Below are 15,251 nucleotides of genomic sequence, written 5' to 3'. Positions count from 1 at the left end.
AACAAAAGCTCTGGCAATGAAAATTCCACCTTCCCTGATGTGCTTAAAGAAAATCTTTAGGGGGCAGCTAGGTGGCGCAGTGGATAGAGCACTGGCCCTGAAGTCAGGAGGACCTGAGTTCAAGTCCAGCCTCAGACCAAACACTTGACCCGTACTAGCTGTGTGACCTTGGGCAAGTCACTTAACCCTGATTGCCATACTAAAAAAAATAAAATAAAATCTTTAGGAACCCATTTCATCTAAAAGTGGAGTTTGTTTATATGTTTTTGTCATTGCAGCTTTTCTAGAAAAACTGATTCCATTCCAAAGCTTGCCTTGTGGGTGACACCATCCTAGGGATAAACCAAAAATTTAGACTCATTCATTATTCACAGTTTTCAGATAGATTTGCCTGGACATCTTCTCTGAACCTGTTTGGATCATTATAGATCTGGAAGTCATTTTAGCCAACCTCCTTCTCCCACTTCACAGCAGAGGAGACTGAGGCCTAGAGCAGTAACATGACTTTCCCAGGGCCACCCAGGTAGGAAGTAGAAGAGCCCGGCTTCAAGTCCAGTCCTTCTAACATCAAAACCGGTGTTCTTTTCACTGTACTAAGATCCCTCCAAATGCTTAGAAAGTACAGACAAAATTCCCCATGAGGCAAAGGGCATCAATCAATATATATTGGTTAAGTGCTTACTATGTGTCAGGCACTCTGCTAGACACTGGTATAGTAGGAAGATCACTGACTTTGGAATCACGAGACTTAGTTTCCCATACTTCTTTTGCCAATTACTTCTTGTGTATCCTTAGGCAGGTCATTTCACCTTTCTAAGCTGAAATATCCTTAATTGTAGAAAGAGGAAGTTGGATTTGGTCTAGCTTCCCTTGTGGGGAGTGATTTTTACACCCACAAGGTCCCAGTTGAAACCTACTACAGTTATTTCTTCATGAAAAAAAATGACTGGATGGGGAATTTGGCTACACTTCTTTGCACTTGTAACTACTGAGTCAGAAACTACTTCATAATAAGGACCAGGGGATATTTCAAGGGACCACACTTGGGCACAATGGATAGAGGCTGCTGGATACCTTCACTTGGATTTTTCATAGACGTCTCAAAGTTATTATCTTCAAAATTATACTCAGTATCTCTACTCTCTCCCAACCTCCTTACTTATTAACTTCTTTATTGAGAGAACCACTGTCCTTCTAGTTACCCAGGTTCATAACTTTGGAGTCAGCCTACACATTTCCCTTTTCCTTACCTCCCATATCCAATCAGTTGCTAGCTTCACTGACTCTACCTCCATACTTTCTCCCATTTAACCCTTCCTCTCTGCTGACATCTCCACTATCCTAGTTCGTGTCCTCTTCATTTGTCAACCATACAATTTCAAAAGGCTTTTACGTGGTCTCCCCTCTCTGCAACCCAATTTCCATACAGATGCCAAATTGATATTACTAAAATGCAGGCATAGCGGTGCCCCTCCCGTGCGTGAGAAGCTTTAATAGTCCCAAATTGCCTCTAGGATAAAATACAACCTCTTCTTTTGGGCATTTAAAGCCTTTCATAATCAAACTGCTTTTCCACATTTAAACCTACTTTTCTAGGCTTCTTACACATTACTCTCCCTTTGTATTCTATCCTAGCTGGTCTATTTGAGATTCCCAGTACAAAACATTTTATTTTCCATCTCTGTGATTTTATGCAGCATGAGCCACATGCCTGCTATCTATTCTTTCTGTGTTTCAACTTCATAAAACTACTAGACATCTTTAACGTTTAGTTTTCTAGCAACACCTCACTTTATGTGATACCTCACCCAATGGCTTGTGCCCCTCCCCCCACAACTTGACTTTGCATGTACTTTGTATTTACTCCTCTGTGTTCATGTTGCTTTCCTTTAGGAGAATGTGAGATCCTGTTGTGTACAGACTATTTTATTGTTGTCTTTGTATGCCCCACACCTAGCACATCCATCTGCATTCCTCATCCAAGGCTGCTGGACATGCTAAGGGCTGAGGATATGATGACAAAATACCTAGAACATATTCATTGTATAATAGAATATATAAATGCTTATTGAATTGAATTGAATTGAGTATTTAAAACATATTGTGTGATGGCTCTTTTCCTTAGAGAATCATGTTGCTTTTCTTATGGATGGATTTAATTTAAACTTCTCCTTTCAAAAATAACTTCAGATTTGGAATTGATGCCAAGCTTCATGTTCAGTTTTGATACACTGGCACCTATTTGCACAAGATTTAATTTTAAATGAAGACTAGCACAATGGATTCATAGGGAGCTTCATTAGGCATCCTTCTGTCTGGAGGTAGCTATGTGAAATAATAATAGTTCATATGATCCCTAGAACTCACAAAGTGCTTTTCTCGTGAGATACCTGTGGAGCATGGATTATCATCCTCATTTCCTGTAGGACAAAACCGAAGTACAGAAAAAGTGAAGTGACTCACCCTGTGTCAGACCATTAACAATTCATGACAGGAAACCAAATCCTTTGACTCCAAATTCAGTGTTTTCACAGAGGTTTCAACTCCCAGAAGTGAGTAGCTGGATTGACTACTTTTTAAAGTACCTTTCAAACATAAGATCATGATTCTGGATACCTCACCTCAGGAAGAAACATGAGGAGAGAGAGAAAGACAGAGACAGAGACAGAGACAGAGAGAGACACAGAGACACATACACAGAGACAGAGAGACAGACAAACACACCCAGAGAGACAGAGACACAGAGAGAGAGAGACAGAGAGAGAGAGAAGAAAAGCAGTTACCACAGGGAATTGCTACATTTTAATCTTAGCAGATATTTCTGCCTGTCATTCCCTGACAATCATTTATTTTCTGGCATCTTTAAAGTACCATTTGTTGTTCTTAATCAACTCAATTGCTTCTTTATGGCAATATGCATTTTCCCTTGCCCTCTTTTTTCGTTAATGCAATGACTTTAATTACTTATCACTCTTTTGTTGTTACTTTCTAGCTTCTTTGATTTTTTTTTCACCCTTCTCGCCTTATTCCTTTTTTTCTGTTCTTTTTCAGTTTCATCTTCTTTTTAGTTCTGTCCAGTTATTTGTTCCTCCTGTCTTCTTCCCTGTCTCCACTCTTCTTCTCTCTCTTCTTCTATCCCTCATTCTCATGTCCATTCTTCTCTTCTTTTTCTCCTGCTTAATCTAATTTGTCTCTCATTCATTTCCAGCTGACCTTTTTTATTTTCTGTTTCCTCGTCTTTTATTGGCCTTTTCTTGAATTCCAGTTACAAGCAGTTCCCAAGTTACAAATGCCTGGCACAGAGTCCCTGACGTCATTGCTTCAGAGCCTGCCAATTTTGCCACAGTGGCACTGGGGCTCCTGTTTCTTGGAGGACCCATCTGAATAGATTGGGAGCTGTTGCCAAGAGCCTTGCAGTCCCCAAGGGCATTCATATCACCACTGCAGCCACAATAACTATTCCCATAGAGGAAGTCCCTCCCCCTCCACTTTCACTACACCAGAGGTCTGGCTCCACCCCCTTCAGCTCCTCTTTGGCCACTGTCCCCCCCCCCCCCCCCACCAATTTGCCATATTCCATCACTTGAACTTGTATCCCCCAAGGCAGTCAGAGCTCTGACATATCCCTCTCCACCGAGTCCTTCCCTAACACATGAATTTCAGTAGGAGTGTCCAATCATCCCCATTCCCCATTCCAAACCCAATGGGGATCTGCCATTGTGGGGAATGAGAAAAGTCCCCTCTCCCATAGTCGGAGTTCCCTAACACCAAGGAAATCACTTCTATGTCCTCAATAAGTAAAGACTCTTAAGGATTATAAAGTATTTTTTCTACAACATCTCTGAGGACCACAATTACCCCCTTCATATAGATGAGAAAATTGAAACTTAGAGTACTGAAGTGACTTGCCTGAAGTCCCATACCATATTAGAAATAACTAACATACACATGGGTCTCTTGATTCCAAATCCAGAGTTCTTTACCATTCAGGTCCTTGTTCTTCCTCTGTCAGAGGTCAAGGTGGAAGCTGGGAAAGGGTTCATAAAAGCATAGGATAATAGCATCATAGATTTGGAACTGGAAGGGACCAATGGGAACATCTAGCCCAACCTGCTCATTTTCCAGATAGGTATCTGAGACCTAGAGAAGTTAAGGGATTTGAGCAGAGCCAATCAATATCAAGTGAAAGGGCCAGAATTGGAACCAAGGTCATGTGACTCTGAAACCAGCACTCTTTCTTCAGTGCCATAATGCCATTCAAAGGTCCCTCTTTTAGGTAGGCATAGGATTCTACATTTCCTCAACAAACCCCCACAGGATCTCTGCTGGGGGAGCTGAGGAAGACTTAATAAATGTTTGTTAAATTGAATTGAAAAAAATATAGGTAGCTATACAAATTGATTGGAATTTTTTTCCAAGGAGTCTTTTGTTAAGAGGTATCGGTCAGTCTACAAAGTTTTATGTGACCCTTCCACGTACCTTGAGTTATGTGACATGCTAGAGATTAAAATATATAAATGAGTTAGTCTTTGACTTCAGGCAGCTTCTTTTTTTTTTTCCTCTAGTGTCCAGAGAAATGTAGAGACACCATCAATGTAATATGCAACCTTAGGCAGGCCTTCAAACCTAACTACTAGCATGATATTTCCCTGTACTCAGAGTGCACTCTTCCAAGTCATGCTCTTTGGGCTCTATATTGCTTGTGATTCATGACTTCCCATGCTAGCTACTGGCATACAAATAATAAACTTGTCCTTCCTGCCTTCATGATGTTTATATTCTATACAAAAATAAAAACAAAAAAATAGGATATTGCAAGTGCAAAGTAAAGTTATAAACAAAGCACGCTAAGACTTCAGTGAAGGGAGAGATCACTTCCAACTGAAGAGGTCAGGGAAGGCTACCAAACTTTTTGACAGACATCTAGCATAGTACTTTTCATGTAATACACATTTAAAAAGAGGGCTTAAACACTGACAGGCTTATTACTGCAACATATACATAGTAAATGAAGGAATTTGGAACAAATGATTGAAGTAGATAGTGATAACTTAACACATCTCCACCTGGGGTTTTTTTTTTTGTGACCTAAAAAGGAGAGGTGAAGGGCCTGAGAAAAAGTCTAGGACTTAGGATTCATTTTTTCCCCTTAGTTATGTACTTCTTCACTCTTCTTGTGGATAGTGTTTGAATTTTGTGGAGTATACTCCAACTTTACAGGGAGAAATATTATATTACTGCTTTTATGACTATACTATTTAATTAAACGCTTTTGATGTGAACTAAGAATATTGTCCGGCTCCCTAGTAAATGTAAACACATTGGTAGGGGGCTCATAAGCTACTTTTTTGAGTAGATATAGTCTTACAGATTGCTTTGTGACTGAAATAGTTTTCTGGTGGCCCCACATGCTCCACATACTTTGGTGGGTGCTACATACATACATATTGTATGTGGAATTGAATTGATATTGAGGAAGTTTCACCTCAGCTGGGCCTTCAATGGTAAGCAGATATTCACAAATGTTATTTATCTTGTATATCACATAATCCCAAAGTATTAGCGATGAAACAGACTTTAGAGCTTCTTTAGTCCAAATCTTCTTTTGGAGGAGAGGAAGTTGAGGCCCTGAGAGAAGTCAGTCAACAAGTATTTATTAAGAACTGAAATATTTTCCATTGCCTGTGCTAAGTGCTGAGAATACAAAGAAAGGCAAAAATGAGGTACTTGATCTAAAGGAGATCCTATTTTTAAAGGTGAAGGAGAAGGGCTACATGTAAATAATTATGTATAAACAAGATACATACAGTACAAATAAAAGGTAATCTTAGAGGAAGGGACTAGCTTGGAGGGAAAGGCCATCTGTTGAAACTGGGATTTAAATGAATTCTGGAAGGAAGCCAGGGAAACTAGGATTTGGAGGTGAGGAGGGAACACATTCCAGGTTTTGGGAAAAATCAACACAAATGCATACATAGAGTTTGGAAATTGATTGTCACATGTAAAAAATGATAGCTGATTATAGAATGTGTGTGATGGGGATTAAAGGGTAAGAAGACTGGAAAGGTAGGAAGGATTCAAGCTACAAAGGGCTTTAAATGACAAAGGATTTAATATTTGATCTTGTAGATAATAGGGAGCTCCTGTAATTTATTGAGAAGGGTAGGGAAGTAGGGTAGTGACATAGTCAGATCTGAGTTTTGGCACAGATTACTTTGACAGTTGAGAGGAGGAATGGTCTGGAGTGGGGAGAGACTTGAGGCAGGGTGAACAACTACAGGGCTATTGACATAGTCTAAGTAAGAAGTGATAAGGGTCTCTACAATGGCAATGCCCATATAAATGAAAACAAGAACACACACACACACATGTTGTGAAGGTAGAAATGACAGAATTTGAGAACAGATTGGAAACATGGGGTGAATATAAGTGAGGAATCAAGGATGATACTAAAGGTTGTGAGCCTGAGAAACCGGTAAGATTGTGTTGTCCTTGATAATGATATGAGATTTAACATAAGTTCTCTTTTGGACATGTTGAATTTTAGATGTCTAAAGGATAGCCAATTTGAGGCAGATATGGGCTATAGCTCAGGAGTAAGATTAGGGCTAGATATATTAACGTGGGAATCATCTGCATAGAGATGAGAGTTGAACCCATGGGACCTGATAAGATCCTTAAATGATATAGTAGGTGGTACAGTAGATAGAGTGCTGGACTTAGAGTCAGGAAGACTCATTTTCCTGGATTCAAATCTGGCGCCAGACACTTACTAGCTCTGTGACCCTTGGTAAATTACTTAAATCACTTTGTCTCCATTTCTTCATCTATAAAATGAGCCAGAGAAGGAAATGGCAAACCATTCCAGTATCTTTGCCAAGAAAACCCCAAACGGGATCACAAAGAATCAGACATCACTGAAAACTGTGGCATGAAGGGAAAAGAGAAGGCAGCCCAGGGCAGAGCCATGAACATTGCACATTATTGCTGGGCGTGACTTTAAGATAAAGTAAAAGAGACTAAGAAGTCGTTAGACAGGAGAACCAGGAGAGAGAGAGAGCAATGCTAGGAAAACCTAGAGAGGAAAGAATATGCAGAACAGAATGGTTGACAATATCGAAGGCTGCAAAGAGGTTAAGGATGAAGATTGAGAACAGACTATTGGATTTGACTTTTAAAAGATAATTGACATTATTGGAAACCAGTTGGTTTCTTTAGAAAGTTCAAATGGACCTTCATGCTATAAGTTTGCTGAGCAGTATTCTTGTTTCATGGGGTTCAGGACTGAAAGGGACCTTAGAGGTCATAAAGACCCTGTAGTTGAAGAGAGAAGTTTCAGCTTGAATAATGACGTTGAAAGTCAGATTGCCAAAAGCTGAGAAGCAGGAGGAGTGGAAAAAGAGGTACCAAGTGCAGTCGCTTTCTCAAGCCATTTAGCTGAGAAATGAAGATATATAAAATTGTAGCTATCAGGGATGATCTTTTGTTTTGTTTTGTTTTTGGATGTTGTTTTTGTTTTTAGAATAAAAAAGACACGGGCATGTTTGTGGGCAGCCGGGAAGAAGTCAGTAGATGGTGATAGAGCTGCAGGGGTGGGAAACCTGTGGCCTCAAGGCCATTTGTGGCCCTCTAGGTCCTCAACTGGGGCCCTTTGACTGAATCCAAACTTCACAGAGCAGATCCCCTTAATTAAAGGTGAGAGTGAGGGCAGTCTACGAGAGAAGAAAGGAGGTTGTGAAATCAAGGATATATGTGGAGGAGTTAGCTTTGACAAAGAGAAGTGCTACCTCTTCATCTGGGATAAGGGTAATGGAGGAGAAGTGACTTGCCTATGGGTACACAGCAATGATGTGGCAGATCCTGGACTCAATTATAAGTCTGACTCTAAATATAATGCTTTACCACTGTACTATACTGCTTTATGTTAGTCATACATTAGTAGCCTCAATTATTGCTTATAGCATGAGGTCCTTCCAAGTGTTTCTAATCAGTATTTGACTCTGAAAAGGTCAATTAAGGGGAAGAAAGTGTTTTCCAATAAACAATACTTGGGTGTGGGATTTTGCCAGTCAAAAAATGAAATGTTGACCATGTGAGTGCTAAAATTACATTAGAATTTTTATGTCTAGACCTTGTACAAGTTTATATATATATATACATACAATATATGTACATATACATAAATATGTTTATATTACATAGTTCAAAATTTATCCCCTTTCAAATACAATAGCAAATTACCCAACATCCATACTTCTTTTTTTTTTTTACTCTACCATCTTGGCTCCGCCCCCCCCATTCATACTTCTTATCAAACAAAATGAATACAGAGAAACGCCTGAGGGAAATCTTGCAACTCTAGCCATGCAGTAACTAATAGGCACTGTGGAGAGTATTTCGCCACTGTCCTCCAGTGTGTCCACACAGGCTGGCTGTTCTGCAAGACTGGTTCCTTTTGAGAGGATGCTATGCAGGTGTTCTTCATGGTTAACCATGTGACGAATGCTTTGTGTCACCAAAAAATTGTAACATTCTGGGAGTTTTGAAACTGATGGGAGGCCATTTGGTGTAATAGAAAGAGGAGTCCGGTCTACCACTACTTTGTTTTGTGAACTTTGGCAAATTATTTCTCTTTTCTGGTCCTAAGACTTCTCATCTGTAAAATGTGGGGATAGGACTGGTCCTTTTCCTAGGTCCCTTTTGACTGTAACATTCTATGACTCTAGTTGGTCTAAAACAACAACAAAGCCCATTTGGGTCCTTTGGTAAGCACAAATGAACTTTCATGATTTAAGTTGGCTAAGCAAGATTCATGTTTTATGGGTTTCAAGGCTTAAAGGGAACTTAAACATGTTAAAGATCATAAACATCCTATAGTTGAAATAATGGAGACCCAGAAAGTGACTTGCTTAAATTTACACATATAGTAGGTAACAGAGACAAAATTTGAAGTCAGGTCTTTGGTTTAAGGCATTGAATAACCCTTAAAAAAGCACATACTACATTCTTACCTGTGATACGCACACATAAATATATATTAGCATACCCTCTCTTATGTAATCACTGTCACTGTTCTTCATGTCTGGAATAATCGCCTTCCATCTGTTTGCACCTACTACATACCTCTTTATGTTCATGTTGACTCCCCCTTTAGTATGTAAGCTCTTCAATGACAAAGTTTTTTTTCCCCGTATACACAGAATTCATCACAGTGCCCAACACATTGTTGTTACTGTTGTTCAGTTATGTCTATCTCTTCATGACCCTGTGGACCATACTGTTCATGCAGTTTTCTTGGCAAAGATACTGGAATGGTTTGCCATTTCCTTCTCCAATTCATTTTACAGATGAGGAAACTGAGGAAAACAGAGTTAAGTGACTTGCCTTGGGTCATATAGCTAGTAAGTATCTGAGGCCATATTTGAATTCAGTTCTTTCTGACTAAAGGAATCAGTTCTCTATCCACTGAGCCGCCTAGCTGTCTGGCACATAGTGAGTACTTAATCAATATTTTTTTATTTATTATACGTAGAAATGTATATGTTACAGCTTACAGCATCTTGCATACGCATATCACTGCTTCTTGACCATGAAATCTAATAAATTGTAATAAAAATATTGAAGGCTAATAGAAAAAAAATTAAAGGTAGGAATTATATGTGAGAAATAGATATATTACACTGAGGCAGATTTACTCATGGAACACAAAAGTGCTGGATGGAGGGGCTCAAGATTGGTGGTTGGGGGTTTCATTTCTAGCTAATAATATGTATCAGTTTAGAAAAATATTTTCCGCTTCATTAAAGAATAAAATTTATTTCCTCAATGTCACTAAGTGCTTCATGATAATATTAAATTTTTAAGTTTCCAGTGATTTCAAGGCCCCTGGGGATCTTTCTTTGGCCCCGTGCTACTTAACCTTTTTTTTTTTTTTAAACAGTAACTTGGGTCAAGAGATAGAAATTTTGTTTGTCAAACTTTCAAATGACACAAAGTCAAGGAGGGTAGTAAACACAATGGCTGACAAAGTCAAGATTGAAAAAGATCTGGCCAACTCAAACTATGACACAAATTTAATTTAATTTGAGTTTTAACAGGAAAAAATATGAAGTTCTACACTTAGAGTAAAAAAAAAAATCAATATTAAAAGGAGAGGCCTGGCAAAGCAATTCATGTGAAAGAAATCTGGGGGTTTAAGTATGAACTCAATATATGTCAATTGCATGGGGATTGACAAATTATGCATAGTCATGCTGATTTGCTCATATAGGCATTCTTGAAAGAAACACAGATATAGAAATTAAAAATCTCCAGATGATTCTAAGCAACAACTGCTCCTCGTGATCCTTTTTAACCACACAATGACCTGAAGCATGGGGATGCAATAGCTTGTGCCAGCCATGAATCTTTTTCCCATAGGAGGTAAAAATCCTTTAGAGCTGAGAAACCCACCCTTTTAAAGGAGGTGGTGGCTAAACAGAGATTCTAAGGATCATATACAATGGGAACTTCTCTCAAGCTTTATCCACTCCAGATAATGTTTACCTCTAGAGAGTTTTTTCCCATCCTAAGCATGTTTCCAGGCTCAAGTAGGGGAACATATAAGTTGGGGGTGTAATGAATGGTTCTTGGCCTATACCTACTTTCCCAACAAAGGACAGGGAGGAAAAAGGCAATGCTATCCCAGGCTATATTAAGAGAAGTGTAATGCACAGAATGGGAAATTTTAATCTCATGGTCATACTGCATCTTGAGCATTCTATTGAGAGCCACATTTTTATGCAGCAAATGCTAAACAGTACAGGAGATTTTTTGGTGAGGGTTGGGTTGTACTGGAGTAGATGGGTACATTGAAAACATTCTGCCTCAGAGGTTATGTGGCCAAATGAGCAAACTCCCTCCACCAGTAGCTTCTGTGCTAATTATAGTCTTAAAGAGTGTCTCTGTCTCTCTCTCTCTCTCTCTGTCTCTCTCTTTCTCTGTCTCTCTCTCTGTCTCTCCTCCCCCCCCACTCCTCCCCTTGCCACCCCCTCCTCTCTCTTCCTTCCTTTCTTTCACAGAAGCTTTGACTTGCTCTGTTTTTTTTTAAAATTTAAATATTTCTATTTAAAGTTTTGAGTTCCAAATTCTATCCCTACCTCCCTCTTCTCCTCCCTCTTTGAGAGCGTAAGCAATCAGATATAGGTTATATGTGTGCAATTATGTAAAACGTTTCCACATTAGTCATTTTGTACAAGAAGACTCAAATAAAAGAAAAAAAATGAAAGAAAGTGAAAAATAGCATACTTCAGTCTATATTAAATCAATATCAGTTCTTTCTCTGGAGGTGGATAGTATGCTTCATCATCAGTCCTTTGAGATTGTCTTGGATCATTGTATGGCTGAGAATAGCTAAGTTGTTCACAGTTCTTCATTGAACAATATTATTGTGAACAGCATTCTCCTGGTTCTGTTCACTTCACTATGCATCAATTCATGTAAGTCTTTCCAGATTTTTCTGAAATCATTCTGCTTGTCATTTCTTATAGTACAATAGTATTCCATTATAATCATATATCACAGCTTGTTTAGCCATTCCCCAATTGATGGGCATGCCTTTAATTTTCAATTCTTAGCCATCACAAAAAGAGCTGCTATAGTTCTGTACAGTTAGATCCTTTCCCCTCCCCCCTTTTTTTGGATATCATTGGGATCTAGCAATGGTATTGCTGGATCAAAGGGTATGAAGAGTTTTATAGATGTTTGGGCATAGTTCCAAACTGCTCTCCAGAATGGTTGGATCAGTTCACAACTCCACCAACAGTGTATTAGTGTTCTAGTTTTCCCACATTTTCTCCAATATCCAACATTTTTCCTTTTTTGTCATATTAGCCAATTGATAGATGTGAGGCAGTACCTCAGAGTTATTTTAATTTGGCTTGCTGTATTTCTAACCTGTATTGATTGATCTCCTCCTTAACCAACCTGGGGACACCCGTTTCTCACTTCTAGGGTTTCATCATATTGTCGCTAGATTTAGAGCACACACCTGACCAGAACTCCCAAGCTCAATTGAACTACCAGGCTCAGCCTCCTCAACAGCAGGGTCTACAGGCGTGTACCACCGCAGACCACAATTACATCTTAGTTTCAAGGTTTTCTTACATGATTTGTCTCTGGTCAGTTACTGTGCTCCTTTTTGGCTAAGACCTATAGCTTTTTCAAATCAAATTGAATCATATGACTTTCTATTCCTGTCTCTCCAATAGCTCCTTGCTCTCTTGTTTATCTCTTTTGTTATCTAGGTCATCAACTCATATAGATGACAGAGAAGTTACATTCAAAATTCCTGACTTCAGTGGATTATTGGATGATAAGATCATTGAACTGGAACTAAAAAAGACCTTAGAAGTGAAAGTTCTCTAGAACCTATCTATGAATCTATGTAACTATGTCTTTCAATCTCTCTCTGTCTCTGTCTCTCTGTCTCTCTCTCTCTCTGTATGTAAAATCAGAAACCAAGATTTTTAGAACTAGAAAGGGCATTAGGCATAATTTAGTCTAGCCCTTTCACATTGACATAGCTCATAACCAGACATGTGCTGGACCCAACTAATACCAGTTTATGAGAGCTGATTGTTAAATTTTCATCAGCAAATGCTATAAATTTGGGATAGATTTATTGTTTTGTTGATTGTCTAGACTTAAAGTGATGGGAAAATATTGATAATGCAGATTAAACTGTAAAGTGTTTTGTGCTATACATTTTTTTAAAAAAGAAAGCCAATTGTTAAACATTTCCCAACATGCCACTGATCAGAGCTGACATTTCTATTACACTTTAAGGTTTACAAAGGACAGACTTCACAATAATCATCTGAATAGGTAGTACTAATATTATTATCTTCATTTTACAGATGAGGGAACTGAGTTTCACAGGGGAAAAATGATTTGTCCAAGGTCATACAGATAATTAGGACTTAGTTTAAGAGCTTCCTGTCTAGTCCCCTTTTCACCATACAATTCAGATTCATAAGTTTCATAGTTTTTTGAGTTCTGTATATAATTTCTCTCCCACTAATTAAATCTCAGCCAAGAATAGGGTTAGTCTAGACTGGGGTACTGATGGTTCCTAATGTAGAGATCTGGAATAAACTGATATCAGTCTCTTCAGCCTCATTAACTATTATATACCATGTAGCTCTTTGGGAGAATTCCAAATTGTAATTCTGTGTAACTGGAAAGGTATTGTTAATTCTCTATGAAAGCTATTGGGAGTTCAGAAACTAACTCCATTCCTTTTAATTTAGAGGATTAGTTCAGCACTGGAAAAAGACATTATAGATTATGTTAATCATCTTTTCTTTTCCTCCAAAAGAGTTACATGTGGGTGAATGTTTTGATTCACAAATACTTTTAAAAGTTAGTATTTGTTTCAAATAGCAAACATTTGCTATGTGGTAGGTACTGGCTAGGCATTGGAGCTACAAAGGCAGCATTGAAACAGTCCCTACTCCCAAAGAGCAAACTGCTTAGTCTGGTCCAATCATTCTCTCTTACTTCATTTTTTTAAAGTGCCATTTTCACTTCACCATATACCATATTGGGTATAGGTGTTAGAATACAGTTGGGCTAGTACTATTGCTGAACAGCTAGGTGGCGCAGTGGACAGAACACTGGCCTGGAGTTAGGAAAACTTGAGTTCAAATCTGGCCACTCACATACTTCCTAGCTGTGTCACTTAACCCTATTTGCCTCAGTTTCTTCATCTGTAAAATAAGCTGTTGCAAAAATGTCAAACCACTCTAGTATTTTTGCCAAGAAAACTCCGAATGGGCTAACAAAGAGTTGGATATGACTGAAATGACACAACTTTGGCCATTGATGATGGGAATAGATCAACATAAAATTACTGGAAAATACAGTCTATTTCAAGTACCCTATTTTGTCCTTCTTCAAGTTCCATAGGTATATTTGGATTGGTCTGGCTGAATATTCTCTTTCTTCCTCTACTCTTCACTGTTTTCTGAGATGATATTGCCCACAACTTTCTGCCATCCTTCTCCATGTTGTTTTTCAGTCATTTAAGTTGCTGACCAGTTGATCTGGTCACTCTCTGATTTCCCTGGAAACAGGGGCCTCTAAGTTAGCAGCTTTGCAAATATACAGTCCACTAACCATATGTCTATTGCAGTGGAATATTACTTAGTTCCTAGTAACAACTCTGGGGCCTAGTTCCATAGGGTCAACACCATCGGCAGCAAATTTTTAATGGGGAGCTATATTTTCTGGTCAACCCCAAATCACCAAGTTTTAAAATGCCTACTGAGGAACAGGTTGGAGGTTTTAATGTCCTGTGGAAGAATCCAGTTGTCAGGAAGATGCCTCACCCTTCACAGAAGCTGGATCATCAGTATCTTCACTTCCCTTGGCAGGAAAGGCTGTTTCATTGTCTTCATGAGGCTCTTTCGGTCATGCTCCACATAATTCATCTTGATGTAGATCTTGGTTTATGTTGCTGCCCACTACCATTTCCCAGACAGTGACAATATTTTGGTGCTGAGCATTCAGGATCATATTGATTTCTCTGAGGGAGATAATCAGGAAGTTTTCTTCCTCCTTTTCCATTTTCAACCATTTCAGAGACACAATTTCATAAGTCTTTATATCCTTTGGTTTGTATGTGCCTTCTTCATTCCTGTTCAGACTCTGGGATTCTGACAACCCTAGAGGGCACGAAGGTATTTGGGGAGCTCCCTGCTTTGGCTCAATGGGAGATAAGGCCACAGAATTGGGATGTGATATCCTTCCACCGTGGTGTTAGATTGCAGCATTCCCTCTCCAACTTTTCTTTCCCAAATCTCAGTCAAACCTTGACCCTGTAACAACTAAGATATGGTTTCCATTCTCTTGCTCTGGCTCTTCACTCATTTCTTCTTCACTCACTTCTCCAGCAGACTGTTCAGATACTTCCTCAGAATTACTTCCTGTCTCCTCTTCTTATCCCTCACTGCTGCTCTCTTCTTTCTCCTCAGAACCAGATCCTGACTCTGCTGATGAAGACTCAGCTGAGCTGCTCTTCCTCTTACTATCACCGATACGTAACAAAATAAATAAAAATACAATAGAGTATAGATAATGTTAACATGTGATGTTCTAAGTCAATAGGTAGCCTTCAGCAATCCTTACATATGGTTTAGTGGCTCTTATTTCTATTTGAGTTTGACATCACTGCTCTCCACCATTGCAAAGAGTCTCTAGGTTGCAAACAT

The 15,251-nt window shown here is 38.9% G+C and overlaps 1 pseudogene; it reads right to left on the bottom strand.

The window, feature by feature from the left end:
• Window positions 1-14,063: 14,063 nt before the first annotated feature.
• Window positions 14,064-14,910, bottom strand: LOC114024268 (annotated as a pseudogene).
• Window positions 14,911-15,251: the final 341 nt, after the last annotated feature.

Source organism: Vombatus ursinus, unplaced genomic scaffold (genome assembly GCF_900497805.2).
Source record: "Vombatus ursinus unplaced genomic scaffold, bare-nosed wombat genome assembly UNPS02014820.1, whole genome shotgun sequence".
NCBI classification, from domain to species: domain Eukaryota; kingdom Metazoa; phylum Chordata; class Mammalia; order Diprotodontia; family Vombatidae; genus Vombatus; species Vombatus ursinus.
The sequence above is the reverse complement of the archived record's forward strand: the minus strand, read 5'-3'. Positions and strand labels throughout refer to the sequence as shown.